The sequence below is a fragment of the Scyliorhinus torazame genome, chromosome 11 (assembly GCF_047496885.1).
Source record: "Scyliorhinus torazame isolate Kashiwa2021f chromosome 11, sScyTor2.1, whole genome shotgun sequence".
Taxonomy (NCBI): domain Eukaryota; kingdom Metazoa; phylum Chordata; class Chondrichthyes; order Carcharhiniformes; family Scyliorhinidae; genus Scyliorhinus; species Scyliorhinus torazame.
This window is the reverse complement of record NC_092717.1, coordinates 6,607,729-6,629,686: the sequence shown is the minus strand read 5'-3', so window position 1 is coordinate 6,629,686 and position 21,958 is coordinate 6,607,729.

Sequence of the window (21,958 nt, the reverse complement as noted above, 5' to 3'; positions counted from 1 at the left end):
CGCGGTTGGATATGGCTGGCACGAGGGGACATAACTTTAAACTGAGGGGTAATAGATATAGGACAGAGGTCAGAGGTAGGTTCTTTACGCAAAGAGTAGTGAGGCCGTGGAATGCCCTACCTGCTACAGTAGTGAACTCGCCAACATTGAGGGCATTTAAAAGTTTATTGGATAAACATATGGATGATAATGGCATAGTGTAGGTTAGATGGCTTTTGTTTCGGTGCAACATCGTGGGCCGAAGGGCCTGTACTGCGCTGTATTGTTCTATGTTCTATGTTAATCCAAGTCTCCCTCCCTCCATCTCTATGTCCCACCCTCTCTCCCTGTATCTCGCCCTTACTCCAAGTCTCCCGCCTGCCATTTCTCTCTCCCTCCCTCCATCTCTCTCTCCCTCCCACTATTCCAAACAATAATGGGCGAGTCCTCCCTGGAGTCCTGGCCAATAGTTATCCATCAATAAGCAGATCTCTGACTGTTTACCACTCTGTGTTGGAGGCATCTTGCTGTAGACTGCTGCATTTCAGAAACTACATAAGTACTTCATTGGCTGGAAAGCAGATTTGGGACAGTCTAAGGTTGTGAAAGGCGCTATAGAAATGTAAGTGTCTGTCTTTTAAATGAATTGAGTATAAAAATGTGAAGGACTGAGAGGTTTTTGCTGTTTAACTCGTGCCCATACTCACAACTTAGAAGAAGATTGACTCTTCCAATGGAGTTTTTAACCCTGATCAGCGGTCAGGCAGATTTTCATAGATTATCATAGAATTTACAGTGCAGAAGGAGGCCATTCGGCCCATCGAGTCTGCACCGGCTCTTGGAAAGAGCACCCTACCCAAGGTCTACACCTCCACCCTATCCCCATAACCCAGCAACCCCACCCAACACTAAGGGCAATTTTGGACACTAAGGGCAATTTATCATGGCCAATGCACCTAACCTGCACATCTTTGGACTGTGGGAGGAAACCGGAGCACCCGGAGGAAACCCACGCACACACGGGGAGGACGTGCAGACTCCGCACAGACAGTGACCCAAGTCGGGAATCGAACCTGGGACCCTGGAGCTGTGAAGCAATTGTGCTATCCACAATGCTACCGTGCTGCCCCGCTGGGTGATGTGTAATTATGCTGGGTGGATATTCAATGTCAGTGAAATAGATGTTGTTTTGAAACGGGTCTATTCGCTGTTTGTTCTCTACACGAGTCACATCCCACCCTAACTACCCCTCCAACGAGCAAACTCCAGCCCTCACCACCCACCTTTCTGGGAACTACCCATTGCACCAACAGCGGCACTCCCTGTATTGCTTCCAATCCAACCCTGTCCACGTGGTGAGCAGCACAGATAATGGCTCAGATATTCTGAATGCAGTAGTGACGAGCATTGAGACGTTAGCCACTGCTGCACGTCAGGAGCAGGAGGAAGTCCCGATACGCAATGTTTACACAAAATCTAATCTTCCAATGGGCAGAGATACCCAGAACTCCTCAGAGACTGACCTTGTGGATCTGGGCGAAATGCCTCGAACTTGCTGAGACATTTGCAGCTGGATAGTCCTGTTGTTTATCATCGGTGTAGATCCGGGCTTCAAAATTAACAGCAGGAACTGAAAGAGAAAAGTAAAGTTGCAAATAATTAACCAATCCCCACCCCATCCAACCCCCCCCCCACCCACCCACCCCGACAGCCCCCCCTCCAAACCACCCACCCCCAACCCATCCAAACCACCTTCCACCCCCCCCAACACCCCCCACTCCAAACCACCCACCACCCCCCTCTCCAAACCACCTTCCACCACCCCCCCTCTCCAAACCACCCACCCCCAACCCCTCCAAACCAACTTCCACCCCCCCCTCTCTAAACCACCCACCCCCAACCCCATTCAAACCACCATCCACACGCCCCACCCCCGACACCCCCCACTCCAAACAACCCACCCCCAACCCATCCAAACCACCTTCCACCCCCCCAACACCCCCCACTCCAAACCACCTTCCACCACCCCCCTCTCCAAACCACCTTCCACCCCCCCCGACACCCACCCTCCAAACCACCCACCCCCAACCCCTCCAAACCAACTTCCACCCCCCCCGACAGCCCCCCCCTCCAAACCACCCACCCCCAACCCATCCAAACCACCTTCCACCCCCCCAAGACCCCCCACTCCAAACCACCCACCACCCCCCTCTCCAAAACACCTTCCACCACCCCCCCTTTCCAAACCACCCACCCCAACCCCTCCAAACCAACTTCCACCCCCCCCCCCGACACCCACCCTCCAAACCACCCACACCCAACCCCTCCAAACCAACTTCCACCCCCCCTCTCCAAACCACCCACCCCAACCCCTCCAAACCAACTTCCACCCCCCCCCCCGACACCCACCCTCCAAACCACCCACACCCAACCCCTCCAAACCAACTTCCACCCCCCCTCTCTAAACCAGCCACCCCAACCCCATTCAAACCACCTTCCACACCCCCCACCCCCGACACCCCCCACTCCAAACAACCCACCCACAACCCCATCCAAACAACCTTGCACCCCCCCCCCCCCGCGACGCACCCCTCCAAATCACCCACCCCCAAGCCCATCCAAATCACCTTCCACCCCTGTCCAGATCACCCCCCCCAACAGGCCCTCTCCAAACTACCCACCCCCTACTCGATCAAAACCACCCCACGCCCCATGTCCAACACCCCCTCCAGTGTATTACTGAGCGAGCGTACAGACACTCCAGTGTATTACTGAGGGAGGTGCACAGACACTCCAGTGTATTACTGAGGGAGCGCACAGACACTCCAGTGTATTACTGAGGGAGGTGCATAGACACTCCAGTGTATTACTGAGGGAGCTCACAGACCCTCCAGTGTATTACTGAGGGAGCTCACAGACCCTCCAGTGTATTACTGAGGGAGCGCACAGATCCTCCAGTGTATTACTGAGGGAGCACACAGACCCTCCGCTGTATTACTGAGAGAGGTGCACAGACCCTCCAGTGTATTACTGAGGATGCGCCAGACCCTCCAGTGTATTACTGAGGGAGCGCACAGACCCTCCACTGTATTACTGAGGGAGCGCACAGACCCTCCAGTGTATTACTGAGGGTGTGCACAGACCCTCCACTGTATTACTGAGGGTGTGCACAGACCCTCCAGTGTATTACTGAGGGAGCGCACAGACCCTCCAGTGTATTACTGAGGGAGTGCACAGACCCTCCAGTGTATTACTGAGGGAGCGCACAGACCCTCCAGTGTATTACTGAGGGAGCACACAGACACTCCAGTGTATTACTGAGGGAGCGCACAGACTCTCCAGTGTATTACTGAGGGAGCGCACAGACGCTCCAGTGTATTACCGAGGGAGGTGCACAGACCCTCCAGTGTATTACTGAGGGAGTGCACAGACCCTCCAGTGTATTACTGCGGGTGTGCACAGACGCTCCAGTGTATTACCGAGGGAGGTGCACAGACCCTCCAGTGTATTACTGAGGGAGCGCACAGCCCCTCCAGTGTATTACTGAGGGAGGTGCACAGACCCTCCAGTGTATTACTGAGGGAGCGCACAGACCCTCCAGTGTATTACTGAGGGATCGCATAGACCCTCCAGTGTATTACTGAGGGAGCGCACAGACCCTCCAGTGTATTACTGAGGGAGCGCACAGACCCTCCAGTGTATTACTGAGGGTGTGCACAGACCCTCCAGTGTATTACTGAGGGAGCGCACAGACCCTCCAGTGTATTACTGAGGGTGTGCAGACCCTCCAGTGTATTACTGAGGGAGCGCACAGACCCTCCACTGTATTACCGAGGGTGTGCAGACCCTCCAGTGTATTACTGAGGGAGCGCACAGACCCTCCAGTGTATTACTGAGGGAGCGCACAGACCCTCCAGTGTATTACTGAGGGAGGTGCACAGACCCTCCAGTGTATTACTGAGGGAGCGCACAGACACTCCAGTGTATTACTGAGGGTGTGCACAGACCCTCCAGTGTATTACTGAGGGAGCGCGCAGACCCTCCAGTGTATTACTGAGGGAGCGCACAGACCCTCCAGTGTATTACTGAGGGAGCGCACAGACCCTCCAGTGTATTACTGAGGGTGTGCACAGACCCTCCAGTGTATTACTGAGGGAGCGTACAGAATCTCTAGTGAATTACTGAGGGTGTGCACAGACCCTCCAGTGTATTACTGAGGGAGCGCGCAGACCCTCCAGTGTATTACTGAGGGAGCGCACAGACGCTCCAGTGTATTACTGAGGGTGTGCACAGACCCTCCAGTGTATTACTGAGGGAGCGCAAAGACCCTCCAGTGTATTACTGAGGGAGCGCACAGACCCTCCAGTGTATTACTGAGGATGCGCACAGACCCTCCAGTGTATTACTGAGGGAGCGCACAGACCCTCCAGTGTATTACTGAGGGAGCGCACAGACCCTCCAGTGTATTACTGAGGATGCGCACAGCCCCTCCAGTGTATTACTAAGGGAGGTGCACAGACACTCCAGTGTATTACTGAGGGAGGTGCACAGACCATCCAGTGTATTACTGAGGGAGCGCACAGACCCTCCAGTGTATTACTGAGGGTGTGCACAGACCCTCCAGTGTATTACTGAGGGAGCGCACAGACCCTCTAGTGTATTACTGAGGGAGTGCACAGACCCTCCAGTGTATTACTGAGGGAGCGCACAGACCCTCCACTGTATTACTGAGGGTGTGCAGACCCTCCAGTGTATTACTGAGGGTGTGCACAGACCCTCCAGTGTATTACTGAGGGAGCGCACAGACCCTCCAGTGTATTACTGAGGGTGTGCAGACCCTCCAGTGCATTACTGAGGATGCGCACAGACCCTCCAGTGTATTACTGAGGGAGCGCACAGACCTCCAGTGTATTACTGAGGATGCGCACAGACCCTCCAGTGTATTACTGAGGGAGCGCACAGACCCTCCAGTGTATTACTGAGGGAGCGCACAGACCCTCCAGTGTATTACTGAGGATGTGCACAGACCCTCCAGTGTATTACTGAGGGTGTGCACAGACCCTCCACTGTATTACTGAGGGTGTGCACAGACCCTCCAGTGTATTACTGAGGATGCGCACAGACCCTCCAGTGTATTACTGAGGGAGCGCACAGACCCTCCAGTGTATTACTGAGGGAGCGCACAGACCCTCCAGTGTATTACTGAGGGAGCGCACAGACCCTCCAGTGTATTACTGAGGGAGCGCACAGACCCTCCAGTGTATTACTGAGGGAGCGCACAGACCCTCCAGTGTATTACTGAGGGAGCGCACAGACCCTCCAGTGTATTACTGAGGGTGTGCACAGACCCTCCAGTGTATTACTGAGGGTGTGCACAGACCCTCTAGTGTATTACTGAGGGAGCGCGGGAGAACAGCTGCTGAGTCAGTTTCAGCGGGAGCAGTGCGGAAGTGGCTGCTGGGAGGTAAGTCTGTCCTTTAAAAGCACTTGTCTTTGCAGGGGCAGGCCAGTCGATTTCGGCGGTAGAACAGCTGGTGAGTAAGTTTCAGCGGGAGCAGTGCGGAAGTGGCTGCTGGGAGGTAAGTCTGTCCTTTAAAAGCACTTGTCTTTGCAGGGGCAGGCCAGTCGATTTCGACGGGAGAACAGCTGGTGAGTCAGTTTCAGCGGGAGCATTGTGGAAGTGGTTGCTGGGAAGTAAGTCTGTCCTTTAAAAGCACTTGTCTTTGCAGGGGCAGGCCAGTCGATTTCGGCGGTAGAACAGCTGGTGAGTCAGTTTCAGCGGGAGCAGTGCGGAAGTGGCTGCTGGGAGGTAAGTCTGTCCTTTAAAAGCACTTGTCTTTGCAGGGGCAGGCCAGTCGATTTCGGCGGGAGAACAGCTGGTGAGTCAGTTTCAGCGGGAGCAGTGTGGAAGTGGCTGCTGGGAGGTAAGTCTGTCCTTTAAAAGCACTTGTCTTTGCAGGGGCAGGCCAGTCGATTTCGGCGGGAATGGAGCTGGCTGGTTAGTCAATTTCAGCAGGAGCTGAGAATTTTTTTTTAAAATTAGTGTTTTAGGCGGGAACAGGAAGTCGACCCGCGGACGTCTGGGAAGACCCTCACCAATAAATTCTGGTGGAGAGGAAACCCGAGACACTACACGTGTAGTGTCACCCACCCGCCCTCCTCCTCTAACCTAATAATACAACCCATTGGTCTGAGGTAAGTACCATATTTTATTATATTATTATTTTTTATAAAAAATTTTAATTTAGTTGTTAGCCAGATCTTGGTAGAAAGTTAGAGGAATGGCAGGGAAGGGAGTGCAATGTTCCTCCTGCAGGATGTTTGAGGTGAGGGATGCAGTTAGTGTCCCTGCTGATTTTACCTGCAGGAAGTGCTGCCATCTCCAGCTCCTCCAAGACCGAGTTAGGGAACTGGAGCTGGAGTTGGAAGAACTTCGGATCATTCGGGAGGCAGAAGGGGTCATAGATAGCAGCTTCAGGGAATTAGTTACACCAAAGATTGGAGATAGGTGGGTAACTGTAAGAGGGACTGGGAAAAAGCAGTCAGTGCAGGGATCCCCTGCGGTCGTTCCCCTGAGAAACAAGTATACCGCTTTGGATACTTGTGGGGGGGACGACTTACCAGGGGTAAGCCATGGGGTACGGGCCTCTGGCACGGAGTCTGTCCCTGTTGCTCAGAAGGGAAGGGGGGAGAAGAGCAGAGCATTAGTAATTGGGGACTCTATAGTCAGGGGCACAGATAGGAGATTTTGTGGGAGCGTGAGAGACTCACGTTTGGTATGTTGCCTCCCAGGTGCAAGGGTACGTGATGTCTCGGATCGTGTTTTCCGGGTCCTTAGGGGGAGAGGGAGCAACCCCAAGTCGTGGTCCACATTGGCACTAACGACATAGGTAGGAAAGGGGACAAGGATGTCAGGCAGGCTTTCATGGAGCTAGGATGGAAGCTCAGAACTAGAACAAACAGAGTTGTTATCTCTGGGTTGTTGCCCGTGCCACGTGATAGTGAGATGAGGAATAGGGAGAGAGAGCATTTAAACACGTGGCTACAGGGATGGTGCAGGCGGGAGGGATTCAGATTTCTGGATAACTGGGGCTCTTTCTGGGGAAGGTGGGACCTCTACAGACAGGATGGTCTACATCTGAACCTGAGGGGCACAAATATCCTGGGGGGGAGATTTGTTAGTGCTCTTTGTGGGGGTTTAAACTAATGCAGCAGGGGCATGGGAACCTGGATTGTAGTTTTAGGGTAAGGGAGAATGAGAGTATAGAGGTCAGGAGCACAGATTTGACGTCGCAGGAGGGGGCCAGTGTTCAGGTAGGTGGTTTGAAGTGTGTCTACTTCAATGCCAGGAGTATACGAAACAAGGTAGGGGAACTGGCAGCATGGGTTGGTACCTGGGACTTCGATGTTGTGGCCATTTCGGAGACATGGATAGAGCAGGGACAGGAATGGATGTTGCAGGTTCCGGGGTTTAGGTGTTTTAGTAAGCTCAGAGAAGGAGGCAAAAGAGGGGGAGGTGTGGCGCTGCTAGTCAAGAGCAGTATTACGGTGGCGGAGAGGATGCTAGATGGGGACTCTTCTTCCGAGGTAGTATGGGCTGAAGTTAGAAACAGGAAAGGAGAGGTCACCCTGTTGGGAGTTTTTTATAGGCCTCCTAATAGTTCTCGGGATGTAGAGGAAAGGATGGCGAAGATGATTCTGGATAAGAGCGAAAGTAACAGGGTAGTTATTATGGGAGACTTTAACTTTCCAAATATTGACTGGAAAAGATATAGTTCGAGTACAATAGATGGGTCATTTTTTGTACAGTGTGTGCAGGAGGGTTTCCTGAAACAATATGTTGACAGGCCAACAAGAGGCGAGGCCACGTTGGATTTGGTTTTGGGTAATGAACCAGGCCAGGTGTTGGATTTGGAGGTGGGAGAGCACTTTGGGGACAGTGACCACAATTTGGTGACGTTTACGTTAATGATGGAAAGGGATAAGTATACACCGCAGGGCAAGAGTTATAGCTGGGGGAAGGGCAATTATGATGCCATTAGATGTGACTTGGGGGGGATAAGGTGGAGAAGTAGGCTGCAAGTGTTGGGCACACTGGATAAGTGGAGCTTGTTCAAGGATCAGCTACTGCGTGTTCTTGATAAGTATGTACCGGTCAGGCAGGGAGGAAGGCGTCGAGCGAGGGAACCGTGGTTTATCAAGGGAGTGGAATCTCTTGTTAAGAGGAAGAAGGAGGCCTATGTGAAGATGAGGTGTGAAGTTTCAAGAACAAAGAACAAAGAACAAAGAAATGTACAGCACAGGAACAGGCCCTTCGGCCCTCCAAGCCCGTGCCGACCATACTGCCCGACTAAACTACAATCTTCTACACTTCCTGGGTCCGTATCCTTCTATTCCCATCCTATTCATATATTTGTCAAGATGCCACTTAAATGTCCCTATCGTCCCTGCTTCCACTACCTCCTCCGGTAGTGAGTTCCAGGCACCCACTACCCTCTGCGTAAAAAACTTGCCTCGTACATCTACTCTAAACTTTGCCCCTCTCACCTTAAACCTATGCCCCCTAGTAATTGACCCCTCTACCCTGGGGAAAAGCCTCTGACTATCCACTCTGTCTATGCCCCTCATAATTTTGTATACCTCTATCAGGTCGCCCCTCAACCTCCTTCGTTCCAGTGAGAACAAACCGAGTTTATTCAATCGCTCCTCATAGCTTATGCCCTCCATACCAGGCAACATTCTGGTAAATCTCTTCTGCACCCTCTCTAAAGCCTCCACATCCTTCTGGTAGTGTGGCGACCAGAATTGAACACTATACTCCAAGTGTGGCCTAACTAAGGTTCTATACAGCTGCAACATGACTTGCCAATTCTTATACTCAATGCCCCGGCCAATGAAGGCAAGCATTCAGTTGGGGCGATGGATAGTTACAAGGTAGCGAGGAAGGATCTAAAGAGAGAGCTAAGACGAGCAAGGAGGGGACATGAGAAGTATTTGGCAGGAAGGATCAAGGAAAACCCAAAAGCTTTCTATAGGTATGTCAGGAATAAGCGAATGACTAGGGAAAGAGTAGGACCAGTCAAGGACAAGGATGGGAAATTGTGTGTGGAGTCTGAAAAGATAGGCGAGATACTAAATGAATATTTTTCGTCAGTATTCACTCAGGAAAAAGATAATGTTGTGGAGGAGAATGCTGAGCCCCAGGCTAATAGAATAGATGGCATTGAGGTACGTAGGGAAGAGGTGTTGGCAATTCTGGACAGGCTTAAAATAGATAAGTCCCCGGGACCTGATGGGATTTATCCTAGGATTCTCTGGGAGGCCAGGGAAGAGATTGCTGGACCTTTGGCTTTGATTTTTATGTCATCATTGGCTACAGGAATAGTGCCAGAGGACTGGAGGACAAATGTGGTCCCTTTGTTCAAAAAGGGGAGCAGAGACAACCCCGGCAACTATAGACCGGTGAGCCTCACGTCTGTAGTGGGTAAAGTCTTGGAGGGGATTATAAGAGACAAGATTTATAATCATCTAGATAGGAATAATATGATCAGGGATAGTCAGCATGGCTTTGTGAAGGGTAGGTCATGCCTCACAAACCTTATTGAGTTCTTTGAGAAGGTGACTGCACAGGTAGATGAGGGTAGAGCAGTTGATGTGGTGTATATGGATTTCAGCAAAGCGTTTGATAAGGTTCCCCACGGTAGGCTATTGCAGAAAATACGGAGGCTGGGGATTGAGGGTGATTTAGAGATGTGGATCAGAAATTGGCTAGCTGAAGGAAGACAGAGGGTGGTGGTTGATGGGAAATGTTCAGAATGGAGTTCAGTTACAAGTGGAGTACCACAAGGATCTGTTCTGGGGCCGTTGCTGTTTGTCATTTTTATCAATGACCTAGAGGAAGGCGCAGAAGGGTGGGTGAGTAAATTTGCAGACGATACTAAAGTCGGTGGTGTTGTCGATAGTGTGGAAGGATGTAGCAGGTTACAGAGGGATATAGATAAGCTGCAGAGCTGGGCTGAGAGGTGGCAAATGGAGTTTAATGTAGAGAAGTGTGAGGTGATTCACTTTGGAAGGAATAACAGGAATGCGGAATATTTGGCTAATGGTAAAGTTCTTGAAAGTGTGGATGAGCAGAGGGATCTAGGTGTCCATGTACATAGATCCCTGAAAGTTGCCACCCAGGTTGATAGGGTTGTGAAGAAGGCCTATGGAGTGTTGGCCTTTATTGGTAGAGGGATTGAGTTCCGGAGTCGGGAGGTCATGTTGCAGCTGTACAGAACTCTGGTACGGCCGCATTTGGAGTATTGCGTACAGTTCTGGTCACCGCATTATAGGAAGGACGTGGAGGCTTTGGAGCGGGTGCAGAGGAGATTTACCAGGATGTTGCCTGGTATGGAGGGAAAATCTTATGAGGAAAGGCTGATGGACTTGAGGTTGTTTTCGTTGGAGAGAAGGAGGTTAAGAGGAGACTTAATAGAGGCATACAAAATGATCAGGGGGTTGGATAGGGTGGACAGTAAGAGCCTTCTCCCACGGATGGAAATGGCTGGCACGAGGGGACATAACTTTAAACTGAGGGGTAATAGATATAGGACAGAGGTCAGAGGTAGGTTCTTTACGCAAAGAGTAGTGAGGCCGTGGAATGCCCTACCTGCTACAGTAGTGAACTCGCCAACATTGAGGGCATATAAAAGTTTATTGGATAAACATATGGATGATAATGGCATAGTGTAGGTTAGATAACTTTTGTTTCGGTGCAACATCGTGGGCCGAAGGGCCTGTACTGCGCTGTATTGTTCTATGTTCTATGTTCTTGACTGAGGGTGTGCACAGACCCTCCAGTGTATTACTGAGGGAGCGCACAGACCCTCCGGTGTATTCCTCAGGGTGTGCACAGACCCTCCAGTGTATTACTGAGGGAGTGCACAGACCCTCCACTGTATTACTGAGGGAGTGCATAGACCCTCCAGCGTATTACTGAGGGAGCGCACAGACCCTCCACTGTATTACTGAGGGAGCGCACAGACTCTCCAGTGTATTATTGAGGGAGCGCACAGACCCTCCACTGTATTACTGAGGGAGCGCACAGACCCTCCAGTGTATTACTGAGGGAGCGCACAGACCCTCCAGTGTATTACTGAGGGTGTGCACAGACCCTCCAGTGTATTACTGAGGGAGCGCAAAGACCCTCCAGTGTATTACTGAGGGGATGCACAGACCCTCCAGTGTATTACTGAGGGAGCGTACAGACCCTCCAGTGTATTACTGAGGGATCGCACAGACCCTCCAGTGTATTACTGAGGGAGCGCACAGACCCTCCACTGTATTACTGAGGGAGCGCACAGACCCTCCAGTGTATTACTGAGGGAGCGCACAGACCCTCCAGTGTATTACTGAGGGTGTGCACAGACCCTCCAGTGTATTACTGAGGGAGCGCAAAGACCCTCCACTGTATTACTGAGGGGATGCACAGACCCTCCAGTGTATTACTGAGGGAGCGCACAGACCCTCCAGTGTATTACTGAGGGATCGCACAGACCCTCCAGTGTATTACTGAGGGAGCGCAAAGACCCTCCAGTGTATTACTGAGGGGATGCGCAGACCCTCCAGTGTATTACTGAGGGAGCACACAGACGCTCCAGTGTATTACTGAGGGAGCGCAAAGACCCTCCAGTGTATTACTGAGGGGATGCACAGACCCTCCAGTGTATTACTGAGGGAGCGCACAGACCCTCCAGTGTATTACTGAGGGGATGCACAGACCCTCCAGTGTATTACTGAGGGAGCGCACAGACCCTCCAGTGTATTACTGAGGGTGTGCACAGACCCTCCAGTGTATTACTGAGTGGATGCACAGACCCTCCAGTGTATTACTGAGGGAGCGCACAGACCCTCCAGTGTGTTACTGAGGGTGTGCGCAGACCCTCCAGTGTATTACTGAGGGAGCGCATAGACCCTCCAGTGTATTACTGAGGGAGCGCACAGAACCTCCAGTGTATTACTGAGGGAGCGCACAGCCCCTCCAGTGTATTACTCAGGGAGCGCACAGACCCTCCAGTGTATTACTGAGGGAGCGCACAGACCCTCCAGTGTATTACTGAGGGAGCGCACAGACCCTCCAGTTTATTACTGAGGGAGAGCACAGACCCTCTAGTGTATTACTGAGGGAGCACACAGACCCTCCAGTGTATTACTGAGGGAGCGCACAGACCCATCAGTGTATTACTGAGGGAGCGCACAGACCCTCCAGTGTATTACTGAGGGAGCGCACAGACCCTCCAGTGTATTACTGAGGGGATGCACAGACCCTCCAGTGTATTACTGAGGGAGCGCACAGACCCTCCAGTGTATTACTGAGGGGATGCACAGACCCTCCAGTGTATTACTGAGGGAGCGCACAGACCCTCCAGTGTATTACTGAGGGTGTGCACAGACCCTCCAGTGTATTACTGAGTGGATGCACAGACCCTCCAGTGTATTACTGAGGGAGCGCACAGACCCTCCAGTGTGTTACTGAGGGTGTGCGCAGACCCTCCAGTGTATTACTGAGGGAGCGCATAGACCCTCCAGTGTATTACTGAGGGAGCGCACAGAACCTCCAGTGTATTACTGAGGGAGCGCACAGCCCCTCCAGTGTATTACTCAGGGAGCGCACAGACCCTCCAGTGTATTACTGAGGGAGCGCACAGACCCTCCAGTGTATTACTGAGGGAGCGCACAGACCCTCCAGTTTATTACTGAGGGAGAGCACAGACCCTCTAGTGTATTACTGAGGGAGCACACAGACCCTCCAGTGTATTACTGAGGGAGCGCACAGACCCATCAGTGTATTACTGAGGGAGCGCACAGACCCTCCAGTGTATTACTGAGGGAGCGCACAGACCCTCCAGTGTATTACTGAGGGAGCGCACAGACCCTCCAGTTTATTACTGAGGGAGCGCACAGACTCTCCAGTGTATTACTGAGGATGTTCACAGACCCTCCAGTGTATTACTGAGGGAGCGCACAGACCCTCCAGTGTATTACTGAGGGAGCACAGAGACCGTCCAGTGTATTACTGAGGGAGCGCACAGACCCTCCAGTGTATTACTGCGGATGCGCCAGACCCTCCAGTGTATTACTGAGGGAGCGCACAGACCCTCCAGTGTATTACTGAGGGAGTGCACAGACCCTCAAGTGTATTACTGAGGGAGCGCACAGACATTCCAGTGTATTACTGAGGGAGGTGCACAGACACTCCAGTGTATTACTGAGGGAGCGCACAGACCCTCAAGTGTATTACTGAGGGAGCGCACAGACATTCCAGCGTATTACTGAGGGAGGTGCACAGACACTCCAGTGTATTACTGAGGGAGCGCACAGACTCTCAAGTGTATTACTGAGGGAGCGCACAGACATTCCAGCGTATTACTGAGGGAGGTGCACAGTCCCTCCAGTGTATTACTGAGGATGCGCACAGACCCTCCAGTGTATTACTGAGGGAGCGCACAGACCCTCCAGTGTATTACTGAGGATGCGCACAGACCCTCCAGTGTATTACTGAGGGAGCGCACAGACCCTTCAGTGTATTACTGAGGGAGGTGCACAGACCCTCCAGTGTATTACTGAGGGAGCGCACAGACCCTCCAGTGTATTACTGAGGATGCGCACAGACCCTCCAGTGTATTACTGAGGGAGCGCACAGACACTCCAGTGTATTACTGAGGCAGCGCACAGACCCTCCAGTGTATTAATGAGGGAGCGCATAGACCCTCCAGTGTATTACTGAGGGAGCGCACAGACTCTCCAGTGTATTACTGAGGGAGCGCAGAGACCGTCCAGTGTATTACTGAGGGAGGTGCACAGACCCTCCAGTGTATTACTGAGGATGCGCACAGACCCTCCAGTGTATTACAGAGGATGCGCACAGACCCTCCAGTGTTTTACTGAGGTTTTGCATAGACCCTCCAGTGTATTACTGAGGGAGCGCACAGACACTCCAGTGTATTACTGAGGGTGTGCACAGACCCTCCAGTGTATTACTGAGGGTGTGCACAGACCCTCCAGTGTATTACTGAGGGAGCGCACAGACCCTCCAGTGTATTAATGAGGGAGCGCATAGACCCTCCAGTGTATTACTGAGGGAGCGCACAGACCCTCCAGTGTATTACTGAGGGAGCGCAGAGACCGTCCAGTGTATTACTGAGGGAGGTGCACAGACCCTCCAGTGTATTACTGAGGATGCGCACAGACCCTCCAGTGTATTACTGAGGATGCGCACAGACCCTCCAGTGTTTTACTGAGGGTGTGCATAGACCCTCCAGTGTATTACTGAGGGAGCGCACAGACACTCCAGTGTATTACTGAGGGTGTGCACAGACCCTCCAGTGTATTACTGAGGGTGTGCACAGACCCTCCAGTGTATTACTGAGGGAGCGCACAGACCCTCCAGTGTATTACTGAGGGAGCGCACAGACCCTCCAGTGTATTACTGAGGGAGCGCACAGACCCTCCAGTGTATTACTGAGGGTGTGCACAGACCCTCCAGTGTATTACTGAGGGAGCGCACAGACCCTCCAGTGTATTACTGAGGGTGTGCACAGACCCTCCAGTGTATTACTGAGGGAGCGCACACATCCTCCAGTGTATTACTGAGGGAGCGCCCTACAGGGCCAGAGGGGCACTCCTTGGAGGGGCTGAATCTCCCGAAGGTGGACGGGGAGCTGGTAGAAGGGCTGGCGGCCCCGATCGGGTTGGAAGAGCTAGCAACGTGTCTGAAGGCCATGCAGGCGGGTAAAGCCCCAGGGCCGGACGGGTACCCAGTGGAGTTTTATAAAATGTTCTCTGGGATATTGGGGCCGGTGTTGATGAGGATGTTCAATGAGGCGAGGGAAAGAGGGGTGCTGCCCCCGACAATGTCACAGGCCATGATTTCGCTGATTCTGAAGCGGGACAAGAACCCGGAGCTGTGTGTGTCCTGCAGGCCGATATCCCTGTTGAATGTGGACGCCAAACCTGTGGCCAAAATTTTCTCCTCCAGGATTGAGGATTGTGTTCCGGACGTTATTGGGGAGGGCCAGACGGGGTTTGTTAAGGGTAGGCAGTTTGTGGCCAATGTCAGAAGGCTGTTAAATGTGATCATGATGCCCCCGGAAGGTAGGGAGGTGGAGGTAGTGATCGCAATGGATACAGAAAAGGCTTTTGATCGGGTAGAATGGGTTTATCTGTGGGAGATACTGGGACGGTTCGGATTCAGGCGGGGCTTTACTGACTTGGTCAGGTTGCTGTATCAGGCTCCTGTGGCAAGTGTACGGACGAATAGGACAACATCGGACTACTTTAGACTGCACCGGGGGACGAGACAGGGATGCCCCCTCTCCCCACTGTTGTTCACGCTGGCGATAGAGCCGTTGGCAATTGCTCTGAGAGCCTCAAGGGGCTGGAAGGGGCTGGTCCGGGGGGGGGGGGGGAGTCTCGCTCTATGCAGACGACCTGCTTCTGTGTGTATCGGACCCATTAGAGGGGATGGAAGAAATCATGAGGATTGTAGGGGAATTTGGCCTGTTTTCGGGGTACAAACTAAATATGGGAAAGAGTGAGATGTTTGCAGTCCAGGCGAGGGGACAGGAGAGGCGATTGGGGGAGCTGCCGTTTAGATTAGTAGGGGGAAGCTTTAGGTACCTAGGCATACAAGTGGCGCGGGAGTGGGACCGGCTGCATAAACTAAATCTGGCCCGACTAGTAGACCAATTGAAGGACGATTTTCTGAGATGGGACGCGCTCCCGTTGTCATTGGCTGGGAGGGTGCAGACAGTGAAGATGATGGTCCTCCCGAGATTCCTGTTTGTATTTCAATGTCTCCCCATCTTTATTCCGCGGTCCTTTTTTAAACGGGTCAACAAAGTGATCACTGGCTTCGTCTGGGCGGGCAAGACCCCGCGGGTAAGGAAGGTAATGCTGGAGCGGAGTCGGGGAGAGGGCGGGCTGGCGCTGCCACATTTTAGTCACTATTACTGGGCGGCGAATATAGCCAGGATCAGGAAGTGGGTGGTGGGGGAGGGTTCGGCATGGGAGCGAATGGAGGCGGCTTCATGCAAGGCACCAGTCTGGGGGCGTTGGTAACGGTGCCTCTGCCGTTCCCGCCAGCACGGCACTCCACCAGCCCCGTGGTGGTGGCGGCCCTGAGATTTTGGGGGCAATGGAGGCGATATGGGGGAGCAGAGGGAGCATCGGTCTGGGCCTCAATCTGTAATAATCACCGGTTTGCCCCGGGAAGGATGGATGGGGGGCTCCAGATATGGCGGAGAGCAAGGATTGAGAGGATGGGGGATATGTTTATAGAGGGGAGCTTTCCGAGTATGAGGGCACTGGAGGAGAAGTTTGGGTTGGTGAGGGGAAACAAAATCAGGTATCGGCAAGTGCAGGACTTCCTACGTAAACAGGTGTCAACCTTCCCGCTCGTACCGCTAAGGGGGATTCAGGACCGGGTAGTTTCCAGAGGGTGGGTAGGAGAAGGGAGTGTCTCTGACATTTACAAGGAACTTATGGGGTCAGAGGAGATGCAGACCGAGGAGCTTAAGGGCAAGTGGGAGGAGGAGCTGGGAGGTGAGAGAGAGGATGGTCTATGGGCGGACACGTTGAGTAAAGTCAACGCGTCCATAACTTGTGCCAGGCTCAGCCTGATACAATTCAAGGTCGTTCACCGGGCTCACATGACAGTGGCCCAGATGAGCAGATTCTTTGGGGTGGAAGACAGGTGTGCAAAGTGTGCGGGAGGACCAGCGAACCATGTCCACATGTTCTGGGCATGCCCGAAGCCAGGGGATTTTGGCAGGGGTTTGCAGATGTCACGTCCACGGTGTTAAGAACAAGGGTGGCACCGAGTCCAGAGGTGGCGATTTTCCGGGTATCGGAGGGACTCAAAACCCCCCGAAGTCAGAGACCTGGCTATCGGACATGGCTAGCTTTCTCTGTTTGGAGAAAATCAAGTTCGCCTTGAGAGGGTCACTGTTAGGGTTCGCCCGGAGGTGGCAACCGTTCATCGACTTCTTCGCGGAAAATTAATCGTCAGCAGAAGGGGGAGGGTTTAGTTTATCTTAGAGTAGGGGGTTAATAAAGGTGGGACCTGTAAGGGAGGGAGACGGCTTTTGCACTATGTTTATAGTTCCATGTGCATTGTTTATTGTGTTGTTGTTATAATACCAAAAATACCTCAACAAAATGTTTATTAAAAAAAAAGAAATGTAAGTTCTTAGTTTAAAGGTTTGGCAGGTTGTATCAAAGAGTGTAAACAGGTAATAATAACGACACAGGACTAGCTCAGTTTGTTGGTCAGTAGAATTAGTTTGAGCCTTCTTGCCAGATTCCAATATGTGAACAGCTGGTTATATTTGGGTTTATCGACGTTTTAATCAGCGTTAGTGATCAGTATTGTTCGGAGTGGTTAAGCATCACCTTACTGGTCACTTTACCCAATTCCCAAAATATTTTTCTTACACAGAACCTGCCAATTACCATTTATGAGGCTGTAATTTAGATGCGATTGAAGAAAATATTTGATGTAATCATGTGATATTTAGACCGACCTCGATCCTGTGAAACGTGAACCAATGCTGGAATGAATAAGGCTTTCTGTGTTTTAGACCTTAATCAACTTAATTCCTTCTGAACTTGAGGGCAATCTTCCATCTCTGCTCAAACACAAACACAGGGGTTTTCGGACGAGGTACTCTGACTGGGAGCAATCAGAGAATTGCACACATGTGGACGTCGATAACTTAGACGTTTCAAAGCTGGAATTCATGCTTTTGCAATTAGAGAACTCAAAGAAATCTGCCTTCAATTCATTCATTTATTTTCCAAGAGTTATTTCTGCAACAAGATTATAACATTTTTTTAAAATACTTTTTTTCGACCCGTTTTTCATTTAGCTAGTGCCAGTTTACAGACTAGTGCGAGCGAGGAACTTAAATTGTGGAACAGGAGAAGATTGCAACTGGAATTAAGTTCGAAATGCATTTTTGGGTGAAGAAAAGATGATATAGAATCACACAGAGTCAACAGCATTGAAAGGGGTAAAATGGGCAGTGTTGGGGAATGCGTTAGGGCGGCATGGTAGCACAGTGGTTAGCACTGTTGCTTCACAGCTCCTGGGTCCCAGGTTCGATCCCCGGCTTGGGTCACTGTGCAGAGTCTGCAACGCTCTCCACCAGGGCTTGGAGACAGTTATCTGGGAAACGGGATGCTTGCTGGATGTCCAAACTCTGCTCCTGTCTGCCGTGGCCTCCTGCTGCTGCCCTGGCTCCCACAGGCATTCCTCTGCGGCCTGTGGAGTTCGCTTTTGAAGCTTGCGGTGGGCCGCTATTGTGCATGGTGCCCGCTATGCTCCTGCCCTCACTGGAGCTGCTCCCCCAGTCCGCTGTGGTTTGCGCTGGCTGCTGATTGTTAGGATCCCAGGTGAGAACACAACAATTTGCAATTTATAAAACTGTGAGGAAAGGAGACTTCATCCCAGGGTGGCGAATCTGACCAATAGATATTGTTTGTGTTAAAACAAACTTTCATTTAAAACAGAGAATCAATCACAAACAAACTAACAGTTTTACAATTGACAGTTAAAACAGTTCTTAAATAAAAGGAAAACCTTTCACTTACTTCCCAGGCCTGCAACTATATATAAATTCCAACTATACAAACCAATGTAGTTCAAAGACCACTTGTAAATAAAGTTAACAATCAGGTTTACTTGCTTTACTCTGTGCAATAGCCCTTGGAGAAAACCTTTCTGGAGTCAGCTGAAACCCTTTCTTGTCAGGCTGAAATCCTATTGCAAACTGCAAACTACAGACAGACTTGGTTCCATCCCTTAATTACATCATAAGGCATATATTGGTCTCCTCCCACTAAGATGTCCCATGTCCTGTTTGTTCAGGACTAAGCACCATACTTCATACATTATCACCGCCAAAATCAAAGGAATGTTCCATTACTCACCTATCTGTAAACAAGCAAATGGTTATAATCAATGATTATCTCACTTTTAAGACTCCTTAATCACAGCTTTAGTTGACATACTGCTTGCATGTATCTTAAACCAGGGTTTTTAATAATATTATTGCAATACACATAAAATATAATTATATATCAATTTCCTACATTCATAACACAGCGTGATATCGCTCGTTCAAATTGGGTGTCGACAAATTGGATCCGCCGCTACTTTCGGGACCGCGGACCGAGCATGTCCGTCAAGGATGAAATTCACCCAGTGAGGAATAAGCCAGCAATGTTACGTCTGATACTGCAAATTAGCATTGGAGAACCTAAATGCTTGAATGCTTTATACACTGACAAGAGGTATCTCTCTCCACTATTCTAACCAAGTCATTCACAGATAAGGCAGTTAAACGCAGAGAAGGTTTTACCAGAATGGGAGCAGGGATGGGGTTCTTCAGTTAACATGGAGAGATTGGGCAGCACGGTAGCACAAGTGGTTAGCGCAGTTGCTTCACAGCTCCAGGGTCCCAGGTTCGATTCCCGGCTTGGGTCACTGTCTGTGCGGAGTCTGCACATTCTCCCCGTGTCTGTGTGGGTTTCCTCCGGGTGCTCCGGTTTCCTCCCACAGTCCAAAGATGTGCAGGTTAGGTGGATTGGCCATGATAAATTTCCCTCAGTGCCCAAAAAGGTTAGTTGGGGTTATTGGGTTACGGGGATAGGGTGGAGGTGGGGCTTAGGTAGAGTGCTCTTTCCAAGGGCCGGTGCAGACTTGATGGGCCGAATGGCCTCCTTCTGCACTGTACATTCTATGATTCTATGAAGTTAGGATTGTCCTCCTTAGAGCGGAGAAGATTAAGTAGAGGTGTTTAAATTGATCATGGTTTTGATGGAGTAAATAATGAGAAAGTGTTTCCACAGGCAAGTTTTTTACGCAGAGGGTAGTGGGTGCCTGGAACTTGCTGCCGGAGGAGGTGGTGGAAGCAGGGACGATAGTGACATTTAAGGGGCACCTTGACAAATACATGAATAGGATGGGAATAGAGGGATACGGACCCAGGAAGAGTAGAAGATTGTAGTTCAGTCGGGCAGCATGGTCGGCACGGGCTTGGAGGGCCGAAGGGCCTGTTCCTGTGCTGTACATTGCTTTGTTCTTTGTTCTTTGTTCTTGAAACAGATTTAAGGTGCTTGACGAAAGAACCAGAGAGGAAGATGAGGATTTGAAGATTTCTTTCACAGAGCGAGTTGTTGTGATTGGGAGGGTGCTGCCTGAAGGGGCGGTGGAAGCGGATTCAATGGGAACTTTCAAAAGAGAATGGGATATGTAGCTACAAAAGGGAAACATTTCTAGAAAATAGTACAGGTGTAGTGTCTCCAATCTGGAATTGTCCAATAACTGGACATTTTTAGAATATGCCGTGTATCAATTTTAATTGAGAAAAATTTGAAAAATGTAACTAACCTGCGCAATTCAGCTAGACACCACAGTGGTGCAGTGTGGCAACAGACTAGTTACAGTGTGCCACACTATCCCACACTCAAAGTGAACCTTGGCCCCCGACCAATCTAGCTTTACCCGAACTTGGTCCGTGTGGAGTTTGCACATTATCCCCGTGTCTGTGTGGGTCTCACCCCCACAACCCAAAGATGTGCAGGGTAGGTGGACTGGCCGCGCTAATTTGCCCCTTTAATTGGAAAAAAAATAATTGGGTACTCTAAATGTTACAACAACAAACAATTTGCTAAGAATCTTAGTTCAGCCCGAGAAACCTGGGGATAAGACATATCAAGAACTGGTGAAAATATTTGAAGATCCATAGACACCAAAGCCCTTGATTATTACAGAGAGGTTTTGATTTCACCCAAGTAATCAGTTAGAAGGGAAAATATTGCACAGTTCGTTGCAAGCGACTTGCAGAGTTTGTGAATCTGGCGATTTGTTAGATAACACAATTAGAGATCGTTTAATGTGTGGATTGAAAAATGAGGCTATTCAAAGAAGAATATTAGCACATAATCTAATATTGCAGAGTGAGCACCAGGATCCATAAATTGGCTGCTGCCCAGAGGTCAACCCAGCAATAGGTGTGTTATCACTAAGCAAAAATGGGCCATTGACAGGCAGATTGCTGGAGCAAGGGCAGCCAATGGAAAACTCGTGGCAGAATTGGCCACACAGCAAGAGTTTGCTGGAGTAAAATAACTTCTGCAGCGAAGAACACTCGAAGGATGACACATAACTCATTCAAAGGCAGAAACAAAACAAATTTGTGGTGATGTGCATCAATGTAAATGCATGAAGGCTAGCTAGACACTAGAGGGAGCACCAGAAACATCACACACACACACTCAACCAATAGATCAGTTAGATAGGACACGACCAATGGACATTCATGATACACACGGAGGTGACACGACCACAAGAGGGCATTACACCAACCCATATATAAAGGACACCACACACATGATCTGCCTCTTTCCAGTGGAGACAGTCAGTGAGTAGAGACACAGGGTTGATTCAATATTACATCCACCACGTGGATTGCAGCAACTGGTTAGTCAGTCTGGGTAGCTATAGTAGGATTAGCAGTAGTGTCGAACCCGAGTAATAGAAGTGTAAATAGTTTAATAAACGTGTTGAAGTTGTCTCCACGTCTGAACCTTCCTTTGTTAAGTGCACCACAAGGAAGCCGCTTATGTTACATCTACAGCATAACAAATCAAAATTCATCTAAGAAAATTCACCATGTGGAAGAAAAGAACAATAGCAATGAAGCAAAAACAATTCATTCCAATGAAGAATTAAGTTTGATGGTGCTATCAGTCCAAGGTGAGTACACAGTTTGCGCCAAGCTCGAAACACGCACTGAAGGCTGTAAATGACCAAGGTTCCCTTCAGCGGCGTATAAACACGTTCCTCGCGAAATACGACTCATACAACTACACAAAGTTCACCAGCTTTGCTATTGTTGAAAAGGAAGCTGAGGACTACCTTTTTTATTAAAAA